Source organism: Gekko japonicus, unplaced genomic scaffold, assembly GCF_001447785.1.
Source record: "Gekko japonicus isolate JY-2015 unplaced genomic scaffold, Gekko_japonicus_V1.1 scaffold236, whole genome shotgun sequence".
NCBI classification, from domain to species: domain Eukaryota; kingdom Metazoa; phylum Chordata; class Lepidosauria; order Squamata; family Gekkonidae; genus Gekko; species Gekko japonicus.
In genome coordinates, this window is record NW_015171508.1 from 1235535 (window position 1) to 1250756 (window position 15222).

The window sequence follows — 15222 nt, forward strand, 5'->3', positions numbered from 1 at the left end:
CCAACAATCTTTAAAGTTCTTTCATTTCCTCAAGAATTAAAAAAAATTAAAATCTCAGGAGATGCTACCAGGTTAACATATACCTTCATGTGTCAACATTGTCCTTCTACTCTCTGCATTGGACAAAAAGGAAAATCCCCATTCAAAAGAATAAATGGACACATATCTAACATCTTTTAAAAATTCAGAAACCAGTGGGGGCAACATTTTAATTTCCCAGGACATATCACTGCTGGCCTGGGGGCTATTGTCCTCCTCCAAAAAAACTTCACGTGAAAATGCTGCATTAAAATTGGATTCCAACTGGATTGGATTCCTATTTCACTATAGGTGCTAATAACTTACATATCCCACCCTTTACAGATGCCAATTTCTCTTATCTCATTATGTATTAGAGCTTGATGTTTATTTTTCTTTACTATTATAAATCATTATTTATAAATAAATAAATATTATTGGTTTGTGGGTGATGGGGATGTGGAAGGGTATGGTATATAGTCTAAACTCATCAGATCTCGGAAGCTAAGCAATGGTCAGTACTTGGCTGGGAGACCACCAAGGAAGACTCTGGCAGAGGAAGGCGATGGCAAACCACCTCTGCTTTTCCCTTGCCTTAATAGCCCTTTGCCGGGTTGGCCATAAGTCAGTTGTAACTTGACAACACATGCATACATACATTGTTGGTTGGGAGTATCTCACATCCAGTCTGGGCAAACTGATGGCTCATTTGATTGGATCCTGTTTTACACCAGCCTCTGTTTGTTACACACACCCCTCTTTTTCTACTCAGTACGAGGCCTCATGGATGTACACTCCATTGCATCTGAGGAAATGAGTTCCATCCAGAGGTCATTTCGGGGGGGAACGCGGGGAAACGCAGTTCCCCCGGGTGAGGTGCAGGGGCGGGGCACATGACAAAGCCCCGCCCCCTGCTTCCGGCTGCCCCGCTTCCAGCCCTCATTCAGCCAGGAGGAGGCAAGAGAAGAGGGAGGGTAAGTTGCTTCCTCCCCACCTCTCCCCACCCCTGCCTGCCTGGGGCCAGGGAGGGCCGCCGCGGGGCTTCCTCGCACTCCCGCTGGCCTTGCAGGTCCACCACCGGGCCCTTGATGTCAGGGGGTGTGGCATATGCTAATGAGTTATGCTAATGAGTTCCCCTAGCTCTTTTTCTACGAAATGACCCCTGGTTCCATCCCATCAAAATTTATCCTGATATTAAATTCTGTTAAGTCTTTAAAGTGCTACTTTGTTAGTCTTTAAAGTGCCACGTAGAGGTTTTCTAGTCACTTCATTTTATTTGTTTGTTTATATCCTGTTCCCCCAGCAGTTTACAGCATTTGTCTCTCCTCTGTTTTATCCTCACACCAACCCTCTGAGATAGGTTAAGCTGAGAGTACCAGATTTGCCCAAAGTCACCTAGTGAGCATCAATGGCAGAATGAGGATGCAAACCTGGGTTTCCCAGATCCTGCTCTGACACTCTATCCACCACATCATGCTATCTCTTAGTGGAACTTGAGTGCAAGAAATAGCTGCCTAACTGCTGAAACTCCTGAAGTGATTGGAGGTGGGGAGAGCATGAACAACATGGAACCCCTTGAAGGATGGCAGATTACAGTGAATCTGATGCAACACATGAACACATGAGGTTCCTTCTACTGAATCAGACCCTTGGTCCATCAATGTCAGTATTGCCTACTCTGAGTGGCAGTGGCTTTTCAGGGTTTCAGGTACAGGTTTTTACATCACCCATACCTGATACTTTTAACTGGACATGCTGAGGATTGAACCTAGAATGCTCTGCATGCAAAACAGATGCTCTATCACTGAGCTGTGGCCCCTCCCTTATTTTGAACGGGGATAACATCTCAATTGTGAATGGCTGATTTTAGTGGGGCAAACTTCCATACCAATAATCCTTTCAGCTGGTTGGTGACTCAGGATGCTAGAATGGAGCAGAATGCTTCATGACTTGATTTGCGGGACTAGATGGACCACTGGTCTGATCCAGCAGGGCTTATTTTAAGATCTCCTGATATTCTTTGTTGTCATGTTTATTGGTTTTTGGAGCATAGCCTAATTTTTTGCAGTCTGTATCTCTATTTTACTATGTTCTTTTCACCCTACCTTCAACCACAAGAATGTTCACAGGCAAATTAAATCTATAAGGCAGGACAGGTAGGAAGCTGAACGATTAGGAATATCAAAAGAAATAACAGATTTCAAAAAGAATACATAAATGATAAACTAAGCATAGAAACAATGGGACCGTTATATAATGGAAGAATTAAACGATAAAGGGAAGAACTGAATACCCTACAACTGTACAAAAAACATCCCAAACCAGGTATCATGGTGATTGTCAAGTCATTTTCTGTATTTCTCATACTGATTTGTCTTCCCCTGCTGTCTTGAATTGTCCATTTTTAAAGCCCCACTGGTTGCAGTTCTCCAATAGCTAAAACAGCCATTGGTTCGTTATCAGGTTCATGAGGATAGGAACACTGTAGGATCAAAAATACATCTTTTGCAGTGCAATCTGAAGCACAGTCACACCTTTGTAAGCCCACTGACTTCAGTAGACTTAGAAGGGTGTAACTCTGTTTAGGATTGCCCTGTTAAGTAGGGCTGTGCATTTCGTTATTGAGCTGAAATTAAGTACAACATTAGCTGTTTGGGGGTGATATCCAAATCTATTTAACAATCATTCATCTCCTGGAATTTCAGGAGTTGCTTGGGTTGTTGGAGGCGAAAGATCAGTAAGGAGGAGAGAGGAAGCACCCTGCACAACATTAGCTGTTTGGGGGGATATCCAAATCTATTTAACAATAATTCATCTCCTGGAATTTCAGGAGTGGCTTGGGTTTTTGGAGGCGAAAGATCAGTAAGGAGGAGAGAGGAAGCACCCTGGGCAAACAGCTGTCTGGCAGCACATGTTCCCTTCGCATTTTAAAGGGCTGTTATTTTCTGTGGGAAGACCTAGTCTCCAAATGGCAGAGAATCAGTGCCAGGTTGTCTGGAGAAGGAACCACTCTAAGGAACCAAACAAACCTCCATGAAAAAAAGGTGAACCAATTGGAAATGAACCATGAACTGGCCTGGTTCATGCTCAAACGACGGTTTGTTTTTTGGTTCGTGCCCATCTCTAGTAGTTGATACAGCTCTGAATCCATGACCAGGTCTGCCAGCCACTGAAAACTTTTGGACCTGAGGAAACACTATAAATTGTTTTGTTCATTATCTCTATAATGAGGTCAGTACAAATGATACTTGACAACATATCAAGGAATGAGTTAACATGCCCTTTTTCATTTTCCTTTGTTCTCATATGTTCTTTCCACCCATTTTGATTGCTTGTGCTCTCTGTTTACTTGTTCCTTTGATGCCCTTTTTGACACAATTAGTGCATTCTGAGCCATTTATATGCAACTGGTGCCAAATTAATCTTACAAATGTGAAAATAAAGATGCATGGGTTCACTCGGCACAAGGGAAGCCAAATGAAAATAAGGATTTTTTTTTTTAGCTGAACCAGAAGGAGTAAGAAATCAGTAGCACCCCTAAAAATAAGACACATAAAAAGAATAAATTATGATAGTCTTTAAAGTGCCACTGGACTCTTGTTTAATTTTACACAGAAGAGATACCAGTGGGCACAGATCGATAGTCTGTATTTTTTTGCTGAAGTTAAAACCTGATGGAACTTCACATTAGCCCTGGAAGTCTTGCTGAACTGAAGACCTCGAAAATTCAGTGGGGAGATAAAATCCAACTTGCTCACTTAAGTGGCTGAGTCCCTCTTCTGCTAATTAACTGGCTAAAACATGAAAAGAGCAGCTCTTGTACCAAGCTGTGCCCTCTGGACATTGTCTATTACCAGGTCTCCTCTGGTGGTTTCAATACTGCATCTTATTTGCGGGTAGGTTAATCCCACCACAATCCATCTAGGTCCAGGTATGCATACCTCTTTCCCACACAAAGAGCTACTAAAATGCCCTTTGAAGTCATTACTGACCCTCAGGGGGGCAGTGAGAGGCCCTGCTGAGCTGTTTGCGTTTCTTCGTAATGTATTATATGTTCCCAATAATTTCCTTTGTGTAGACAAAGGCATAATGAAGCTCTGGATGCATCTGGAGACTTTTGTCTTTTTGTTAACTCGTAGAAAAAGAACAAACTGGAGTGTGCTGGGGGGAGGCAGTGAGAAAAGTATCTTCTGAAAAGGCCACATTGAAATGTCTCTGAGGTAAAATTAACCTTTGTGTGTCTGTCTCATTAGCCTACAAAAGGGGAGGGTCTTTTACTTTTTTTTTTACACAAAATTGAGCACCAGCGTCAAGGGACCAGCCCTTCAATTAACGTTGCCAACCTTCAGGTGGGGCCTGGAGATCTTCCAGAATTACAACCGATCTCTAGACTATAGACATTAGTTGGCCTGGGGAAAATGGCTGCTTTGGAGGGTAGACTTTATGGCATTATACCCTGCTGAGATACCTCCTCTCCCCAAACCCTGCCCTTCTCAGGCTCCACCCAACATTTCCAGAAATTCCACAGCCAGGAGTTGGCAACCCCAGCTGGCTGAGTGGTAGCTCACAATCTGAGGTAAAATCTCCAGTATCTCCAGCTACCATGATCTAAGATGTCAGGTGTTGAGAAAGAACATTCTCTCTTAGAAAGACAGGAACTTTAAAGAAGAAACGATTGTCAGTGCAAGGAATTAGTTCCAAAGAGAAGGCACAGCTGCTGAGATACTCCTCATAATAAAGCTTCCCAGCTGACCTCAGAGTATGAGCTGGTATGTAATGGTGGAGACCATTCTTAATGACGGAGACTCCCCCCCCCCAGTTGCCTGAGGCTCTTTTCCTCCAAGTGAGCCTCCCTTGGAGTGGGGGAAATTGATGTAATGGAACTTATTGAGGTAATTTGGAAAAATTACCTTGATCATGTAAAAAGACTCCCCCCCCACACATGCCATTTTGAGGAGGTATGACATGGGAAAAAATCAGTAGGTTGTCCCCATCACATTTACTCTGGCCCTGAGCCACAAGATACAGATTGCGGTCTTACGGATATTGGAGAAGAACTAAATAGTCTTTGAATATTTTTCTTTGGCATAATACTGCTTATTTCCACCACCCATCCTGTGGTATCTCTTTCTGGTCTGCAATCTTCAGGTGGGGCCTGGGGATATTCTGCAATTGCAACTGACCTCCAGACGTCAGGGATAAGTTCCCCTGGAGAAAACAGCTGGTTTGGAGGGTGGACTCTATGGCATTCTATCCCATTGAGGTCCCTCCCCTCACCAAACCCCATCCTCCCTAGGCTCCACTCCCAAATCTCCAGCAATTTCCCAATGCAAAGTTGGCCACCCTACCAGTGTAGTGTACTCAGCTCTTCCCCCATTTCACAACCATCCCGTAAAGGCAGCTAAGCTGAAAGAGAGAGAGACTGGCCCAAAATCCCCTAATGAACTTTTAGAATACATGCAAATACATGAAGATTCTTAGCATTCTGAATTCTGTAGCTTGGAGCGGGGGGAAACTTGCCATGCAGAAAACTAGTGAGTAGGAGAAAGATAGACTAGAACCTTTACTTTTCTGTTGGCAGGAATTCAAGCCTCACCTGCGGTTGGATGAAGTGGTACAGTTCAAAACAGCTTTGCTGTGAGCTAAGCTTTTTGACTGGGCTGGTTGGCTTTCCTCTCACAATGCTGCTAAGTTATGGAGGGGGTTCAGGAGGAGGTGGAGGAAGGCAGAGTTGGCAGGGTTTAAATTGGGTCAATATGAGTAGTAAAAGGACACACATTGAATAATTAATGAGGGGGGCGTGGCAGAAGCCAGGGTCACCAGAAGAGAGAGAGCCTTTACTGTCTAGCCTAACTGTTGAAGGAGGAACAACAAGAAGACAGAAGCGCTGCACAGGCAGGATGTCTCCAGGAGAGCCAATCAGGAGACAGCAAGGACACAATTTTAAATTGTGGGCAGTCCCTAATCTAGCTCTGCTAACTACCAGTCCTTCAGCTGTCCCCCTGTAGGGTGATCTTCAGATCTTCTTCATAGGCTGCACTATAGACCTTGCATATCCCAACAGGTGGCACCTGTTACTGGTGCCCCCTTCTCCACATCATATTAAGTGACATATTCTCCACCCATCTGAGCCAACTGCAGTGGTTGTCAAATTATTTTAGAGAGGAAGAATGGAACCTGAGGTTGGTTTGCAATGCACAGGAGCAAATATGACATACAAGGATAAGCCTGTGTCTGAGGCACTGCTTGAATGCGTAGGGGACTTGTGTGTGTTGGAGAAGGGAAATAACTGTCTTCCTAGACTGGGAGTCCTTTTCTTCCACCACATCCAGTTTCTTTGTCACTCATAATATCTGAGGAAATGCTGCACAAACCAATCATGCAGCTCCCCTAAAAACCTTCCAGTGGAGCTGTCAAACACCCTGTTAACACACTTACTGACACTGGCCACAGATGACTGTCTTTTGAACATGCCAGACTCAAAGTATAACTAGTTTTGTTGGAGGGTTTACTTGGCACACCGGAATATTAAAGTGCTAAATAAATAATGCCGAGTTTTACTTTAAAATATTAAAATGTAACTACATCTAACTGGTCTCAGCTTGGAGGATGTACATCCATTCATTTAGTTCAGAAGATTGAGGAGCATTAAGAAACCTGGTTAGCACATCACCGTGAGCCAATAATGGAAATCTGCATGCATACAGTGTAAATGAAAGCTGCATTCAGACATTGTCTTGTATCAGGAAGAGCATGGTTTTCTTTACTCCCCCTCTTATTGCAACCCCAAATACTCCCCCAAATGCTACTTCTATAAAACAGGGGACTTCCAAGAGCAGCATTTTGTGGGGTATTTGGGGCTGAGGCAGAAGGGAGGTGAGAAGAAGAGACTGGATTTGGGGCTGAGGTATTTGGGGTATTTGGGGCTGAGGCAGAAGGGAGGTGAGAAGAAGAAACTGGATTTATACCCCACCCTTCTGTTAGCCAAATTGCCTAATTTAATAATAAATGTGTGGAATTATGAGTATTAAATGGCAATAGGCATTAAATATAGGATCAGAATCTGTGTATACGGGAGTTTGATTTCCCAGTCCCAGAAATAGATGCAGAGGCAAGATTACTAAATCAGTAATTTCTTTACTGAAGGATTCTTAAACATACAAACTTAAAATCAAGCATTCACACACACACAATACAGAACTAAGAAAGCAGAGGTGATTGATAGCTTACAGAGGGGTCAGTTATGGGTTGATACTACCTGTCCAGACGTGCAGAGGTCTATGAAGAAGGGATTATGGCAGAAGCACATGATCTGAGGCCATGTGCTCTGATGGATATAGACATTGGAAAACAATGCAGACCAATGGAAGGCCTTGGCGGCTGGTCTCAGGTGAGAACAATAAATTACCTGGGCCAATGATGAGTCCCAGGGGTGCGTGGCATCAGGATGGGCAAGGCCTAAATGTGACCAATGAGATCTCAGAGGGACAGAGTCTATCTTAACTATAGCTATAATGGGATTAAGCCAGGTTCTCGATGACTGTACTGGGGCTAGTTGAATGGATGTTATGTCCATTGATGGTTCTGTCAAGGTAGTTGAATAGGTTCCCAGATACAGACAAAAGATGGGAGATGGGTACCTGATTAGCGTCAGGAAGGATCGTTAATAATTTGAATGTTTGATTGGTTTATCTCGGTATCCTGATGGATGGAGCAAGGAAGGACAAAGAATTCACACGTAGACATGGGACCACACAAAAGGGCTGGGTGAGGTACTGGAGACGAGAGGGCTATTTGCCAGGTGGCCTCAGAATAGCCTTTAGAAATGCAGATGCAGAAGCAGAAGAGGAGGAGGAGGAGATTGGATTTATACCCCACCCTTCACTACCCAAAGGAGTCTCAGAGCAGCTTACAAACTCTTCCGCTCCCCACAACAGACACCCTGTGAGGTAGGTGGACCTGAGAGAGCTCTGACAGAAACTGTTCTTTTTCAAGAACAGCTGTACCAGAACTATGGCTTGCCCAAGGTCATCCAGCAGGTGCAAGTGGAGAAGTGGGGAATCAAACCCAGTTCTCCGAGATTAGAGTCCGCACACTTAACCTCTACACCAAACTGGCTCTCAGCACCAAACTAGTGGAACTGCCATTGTTTCATATGCATATCTTCCTGTGTGTGTGTGTGTGTGTGGGAGACTGGAGGTTTGCTCTGAAGGCTGCCTGGTTGTCACCTGAATATAAAATCCCTTTTTGCAGAGTGCTTTCAGGCTGACTCTTGACTTTTGGGGAGTTTGGTTCAGGTCAGTAGTGGGGTACCCCTGCTGTTGGGGGCTACTCGAGAGTAAAGGCAGTGCCTCTGGCAACACACTACCCAAAGGAGTCTTAGAGCAGCTTACACTCTCCTTTCCTTTCCCCTCCCCACAATGGACACCCTGTGAGGTAGGTGGTCATGGTCCGTGAGTAGAAATCCTGATGCCCGTGCTAACCCTGCATTAGATCCAAATAATTAAAAATAAATCTCCGGAAGTCCTTAGATTCATATGCTCCTTCCCCCCATCTCCTCCTTTGTCCTCTCATGCATAGATGGAGACTCCAAACCTTCCTGGTTCTGGAAAAACTATCATTGCATGTGATGTCCCAACTGGTTGAAACAACAAACTGTTTCCCCCCCTGCTCGTCTACAATCCAGGATTCCAAACAGGGGTGGATTGGCCATTAAGACAACTGGGAAAAGTCCTCATGGACTAATAGCCTGGGGGCTGGCCCTGTTAGATAGAAAGAGAGAGACCATCAGACTTACTGGGAGTTTCAGTTTAACCAGTTCTTGGAGAGGGGGGTAAGTGAACTCTATCCAAGTGCCTTCACAATTATATTCCCCCCCCAAGCACACTAGTTGTTTATTTTACTAGGGGGGAATGAAAAACACAGACCTAAGAAAACTTTCTCCCCCCCCCTTCCTCCAGATCCAATTTATTCTATTACTAAATACTGCCAAAAGTAATGTATTTAAAAGAGATGTTGAAGTGATCAGGTTAAAATTTATGTTCACTAAAGGAAAGAGGTAGCTTAATTGAATTGGCGCACTTAACTCATTAACCCTTTGCCTCTAGGACTAATAAGGATGAACTCCACGTTGCTAATAATCACAAAGGTGCAAAGTTGTGCTTTTCATCCCCGCCTTGGAAAAGCGAGATGGGGAAGGAGGAGGCATAAAAATGAAGAGAGTAACGTTCGCTCAGCCCAATGAGATCGGCTTTGCTGGCATGCAAAACAGGACAGGAATTATATTAATTTTAAATGGTTTTCTTCACTCCATCTATAGCAAAATCATCACTTAAGGTACAGGTATCTTGAAAAAGCAGGTGACAATGCTCGGCGTCTGCTAAACATGCTGGTTTTTCTGGGTCCCCTAGCTGTTAGAGTGGACATACAGGGAAAGTTGCGACACATCGAAGGGAGCGGTGGCGCAGGCAGTAAGGGAAGCCTGCTTTAACAACTGGACAAACAGCTTCGGCTGTTTGAACCCCACCACAGTCAGGGTGAGCTCCCGGCCCTACATCCCAGCTCCCGTCCACCCAGCGGTTCGAAAGCCCGTTAAAGGGCAAGTAGATAAAATGGGTACCTGCTATTAGAGCGGGGGGGCACCCGCCCCAGCGTAGCAGCGACGGAAAGCGATGAACGGCAGCGACTGAGAGAAATGGCAGCCGGCGAGGCGAGGAGGCGAACGAAGGAGGCTGGACTAACAAGATGCAGAGGCGGAGCGACGCGGCAGGCCGGAGCCTGACTTGGATGGAGGCCGCTGTGAGCATGTGTGAAAGCACAGAGTGGTCCAGGCCTGGAGGCGGAGTTGCGACAGCCAGAAAAAGCAGACCAGCGAAGACCAGCGCCGGAGGAGGGTCACCGCTGGACTGTCCCCTCGCAAAAAGAAGATCTGCTACAACAGGATAAGGGTGCCTGGTAGGCTTCTCACCTTCCCTACATATGTGGCCCTAGAGTAGATTGGTTAAAAATCGGAATTGTAAGCCGCTCAGAGCCCCTAGGGTGTAAGTGGGATAGAAGCCGAAGGAAATGATAAATAAATAAATAAATAAATAAATAAATAAATAAATAAAAAGCTATTGGTGTCTATGGACTACATTGTAGCCCCAGAAAGACAGGCACTTAGGGGTGGGGCCGTGGCTCAGAAGTATAGCACCTGCTTTCTGTGCAGAAGATCCCAGGTTCAATCTCTGGCATTTCCACTTAAAAAGGATCAGGTGGTAGATGATGTGAAAGATCTTGACCTGAGACTGCAGAGAGCTGCTGCCAGTCAGAGCAGACAATACTGACTTCAGCGGACCCATGGTCTGACTCGGTATGAGGCCCCTTCCTATGTAAAAGTATCAAGTAGTAGGTAAGGTGATGTGAAAGAATATAATCCATAAAATAACATGAATTGGGGGATTTCCATGATGGCCGTAGATAATACCTAAGATTTCCCCTCCATCAGTATGTGATATTTTACTCTCTTATATTTATTTCCTTGTACGTTTTAATAGATGGGCTTCCTTCATTGTGAAGCTTGGTTTACATTTTCCTTCCCTCCCTCCCTCCCTCCCTCCCTCCCTCCCTTGGTGTCTTTGGGGCTTTTATAATGTAAAAAGTGGATAGAGTACAAATGAAGAAACCATAGATACATATTTATGTTTTACATCTAGAATCTCACAGTGAAATACATACATATATAGTTTTTAAAGGGATTAGACAGATTCATGGAGGAGAGGTATATCATGTGACCAGGGGTCATTTTGTAGAAAAAGAGGTGCAGGAGCTCATTAGCATAACTTATTTGCATAAGCCACACCCCCTGACATCATCAGAAGTGTGTCAGAAGGCAACACCCACCGCTCAGGCGCCACTGGACTGTTTTGGATTGCTAGGTATTGGGGCGAAGGGGGGGACGTGCAGATCTGTCCTCGCAGAGGAGGGAGAGCTTGCACCTGAATAAAACTTGGTCTTAAAGGTGCCACTGGACTGTTTTGGATTGCTAGCTATGAGGGGGGGAAAAAACACGCAGATCTGCCCTCATAGAGGAGGGAGAGCTTGAACCTGAACGCGAGGGGGGGGGCTCTGCAACTTACCTGGCTGCTTATTGCTCCTTGTGGCCCACCTGAGTGCTGCTGAGAGCAGGGGGTGGGGCTTGTTGCATGTGCCCGCCCCCTGGGCTCCTTACTGCCGGAGCTCCGTTCCTGTGCGCTCCCACAGGAAATGACCCCTGCATGTGACTGAAGGGAGCCTCCATCTGCAGAAGAAGCAAATGCCTGAATACCAGTGCTAGGAGGCAGTATCAGGGGAAGGTCTATTGAAGCATCTATGCCCTCTTTGTTGGCCTTCTAGGGCAACAGGTTGCCACTTGACAGCTGTGTGAAACAGGATGCTGGAGGAGATGGACCACTGGTCTGAGCCAGCAGGATCTTCTTATGTTCTTGATGAGAGGCCTTCTAAATGCCAAGTAGATTCCCTACCACTAAACAACAACACCTGAATGGGTTGTTGAACATTCAGTGCAAGACATGAAAGATCTTTGCCTTGAAGTGAATGCTTAAACCTAAACCTATAAAGCAATCCTAATCAGAGCTAAACTCTTCTGAATCCATTGTTTAGGATTCCTCTGATGGTATGAGTCTGTTTAGGATTGCTCTGATGGTATATGATTTGGGAAGCCATTACCAGATGTCATCATGACATAATGAGTTATGTAAGTGCTACGCTGGCCTCCAAACGGAGCTACTCTGCCTGCTATTGTCACATTGACCACTCAGTAACAGATTTTGCCCAGAAGCACTGAAGAAACATAGAGCTTACTGTCTCCATAGCTGCCATCTCCAGATTAGGAAATACCTGGAGATTTTAATGGTGGAGCCTGAGGAGGGTGGAGAGGGGAGGGACTTCGATGGGGTATAATGGCATAGAATCCACCTTCCAAAGTAGCCATTTTCTCCAGGTGAATTGGTTTATATCACCTGGAGATCAGTTGCGATCCCAGGAGATTTCCAGACACGACCTGGTGGCTGGCAACCCTATTGATAGCAGAACTACTGATGTTAAATAAAGGAGATGGAGAATCATTGCTCTGTGGGAAGGGATGCAGGTCATAGAAATAAAAGATAGACAGCCCGTGTAGGTTCAAAATATGCAAACAAGTCTCGGGCTCTAGGTTTCTTCTCTATCTTATTTGTAGCAGGGCCCCAGAGTATCTGCTAGCTTTGATAACGGCTGATGTGATTCTTGCTGCATTCCTCCAATGAAGGTTTCCATGAATTCAGGAAATACTGTAAGCGCAAAAGGCGTTAATGCTTGCTGGGAAAATATGTGGTGCTTCTGTTCGGTTCGGAAATAGGTTTTGCAAGTTTGCAGCCGGCCTGGGAAGCTGGAGTCTCTCGTATCAGATCTGTAATAAGCACAGGGAGGGGGGGCTTTTCACATCATTATTATTATTATCATCATCTGTGTTGTTATTGCCACTTTCCTTCCTTTTTTTGGTAGAACATTATGATATATTACTCCACTCTATTGCCATTTACGTTGTTACATAAGTACAGCAAATGACAAACTTAGGCATACTGAGGTGCCCCCGTAAAGTACCATGTAAACCATAAATCATATTAGGATAATTTGGAGCCTTGAAATGATTCAAAGGTTTGGAGTGGCTCGAAAATATAATGTTCCTCTCCGAATACTTACATACAGCAATCTTAGTTCAGCTGCTTAAGAAAGGTAGTGCTAGGAAATAGCAACTGTTGCAGCGATATACAGGAGCATCTGAGTTTTTCCTGTTCAGTCCCATTTTGTCCTTTTATGGATGGAGTGAAATGGAATTCCCCCCACCATCTATTCAAGAAGCAGTGGCAATTAAGTTCATTTGGCTGTACACCTCCCTCACCCTTTCAGAATAATTTTGCTGACCTTAATTGAGCTCGCTGAGCATCCCCAACAAAGTCCACATTTCATTTACTTTCACATTCATTTAGATTTTTAGCAATTGGCGGGGTGGCTATAGTGGGGAAGGGGTAAAATTGCTCCCTTCTTTCTCTTCCATGCGTGGAGCTCTGCTCATGGAAAAAGCAAAAAAGAGTGATTTCATTTCCCATTGGTGGGTTGCAGAAGCATCAAAGCCATTGTACATCATCTGTACATAGAATATGTATACAAAGTATAATTATTAAATTAATGCTGTTTTGTGCAACTAGGATGAATCTCTTCTTTTCCATGAGTATTTCTGAATGGACTGCATCTGTACACCATTTATGTATCGATATATAGCAAATTAGCAATAGTTTGCAATCTCATTTTCTTGTCAATATGTTTTATTCTCAACATGGTCAAATCTGTGGATACTTAAATTCAGAGACTGGGATCATGAACAGATCTTTCTAGAAATCTGAAAAATGCCCGAGGTTTGCAGAAAATGCCAAAATCTTTTTAAAAAAACACATTGGGGTGATTACAATCCTCAAAATAATAGAAGCCGTACTTGTAGCTTTAAGAAACAAATGCCCTTTCAGTGGTTGTTGTGGGGGATGCTAGGCAACCATAACCATATTGCCAGCCTTCAGTCTTTGCTTTCTATCAGCAAAAGGCCTTTTTCTATCAGCAGGGCCTTTTTCAAGATAGTTTTGGCCTTTAAGAGAGAACAGTAGGGACCCCACCAGGTAACTAGATACCATGACACTTCCATGATTTACCCAGGACTAGGCTTGCCGGTCCCCAGGTTAGGACAGGGATCCCCTGATTTTGTAACAGAAACCCCAGCCCAAACAGATATCCTCGTACAACGTCAGTGACACACTGATGTCATTTCTGGATGTGACGTCATGACGTTGGTGACGGGAATGACACTTTACTTTTGGGGCAGAACTCTATGGTTTGTTACCATAGAGGTTTGCCCAAAATGTAGAGCATCGCTCCAACATCATTAATGTGATGATTTTACTTCCGGAAGTGACGTCAGCATGTCACTGATGTTCCTGCCCACCCCTGGAATGCTCCCAAATCTGCCCACTGGCAGGAGGAAGGCACCTCGCAACCCTACCTGTGACTGGCTACTTGCTACTGTTCAACAGCAGCTACCCTGCAAAAACTAGTGTGGTGTAATGGTTAGAGTTTCAGACTAGTATCTAGGAGACCCAAGTTTGAATCACCATTCTGCCATAAAAGTTCTCTGGGTGACCTTGGGCCATTTACATATTTCTAGTATAACTTTCTTGACAGGGTTGCTATGAAGTGGAGGAGAGTGGAATGTTGTGGTCCCAATTGTGAAGAAACGTGGAATATGAGTGAAGTGTAGTGGTTAAGTGCTCAGACTCTAATCTGGGAGAACCGGGTTTGATTCTTCTTCTTCTCTAAACATAGCTGAAGGGGGAGGGGATAAATGTAGGCTGGCTGGTGGGTAGGAAGGACAGAAGGAAGCAGGGAAAGTTGACATACGGGGGCTGCCAGGAGAAGGGATAAAGGAAATAGTATGAGGAGGGTCATACAGGAGAAAGTGAAGTGCCCCCCAGAAGTTCTTGTGGGCCTGGTCTGGTTGCTGGCACTGCACAACTGGGCCATAGTTCTCCTGAATAAAGGCTTCCAAAGGGAGGGAAGGAGGGAAAAATAAAGACAGGGGCAGATAAAACATAAAGAGAGAAATCAGATGCCCCCTCTAAGTTCTTACAGGGCCCACTTGTAAAACTGTTTTATTAAAATAGTGTTATAAAATGGACAAATTGTATCATTAATATTCTGTTAAATGAAGGAGAAGCTGGCAGATCAGCCCCCGGGGGGAACCCCACCCCCAAAGTATGCGATGTGCACGTCACCCGGAAGTGACACGACCACGCTGGGCATGCTGGGGGTGGGGCCACGGTCATCCGAGGGAAAACTCTATGGTAGGACTTGGCAACCCTAAATTGATCTGGGGCAGGGCTCTTTTTGTAGCAGAAGCTCCTTTGCATATTAGGCCACACACCCCTAATGTTCTTACAGGAGCTACTGTAAGCTCTTAGAGGATTGGCTACACTAGGGGTGTGTCACTTAATATGCAAATGAGTACCTGCTACAAAAAGAGACCTGAGAGGGCATAGCACAGTGGTAGATTTATTCATGGGAATTTCTGGGTTGAAATAAAGGAGGAGGAGGAGATTGGATTTATACCCCACCCTTCACTTGGAATCTCAGAGTGGTGTA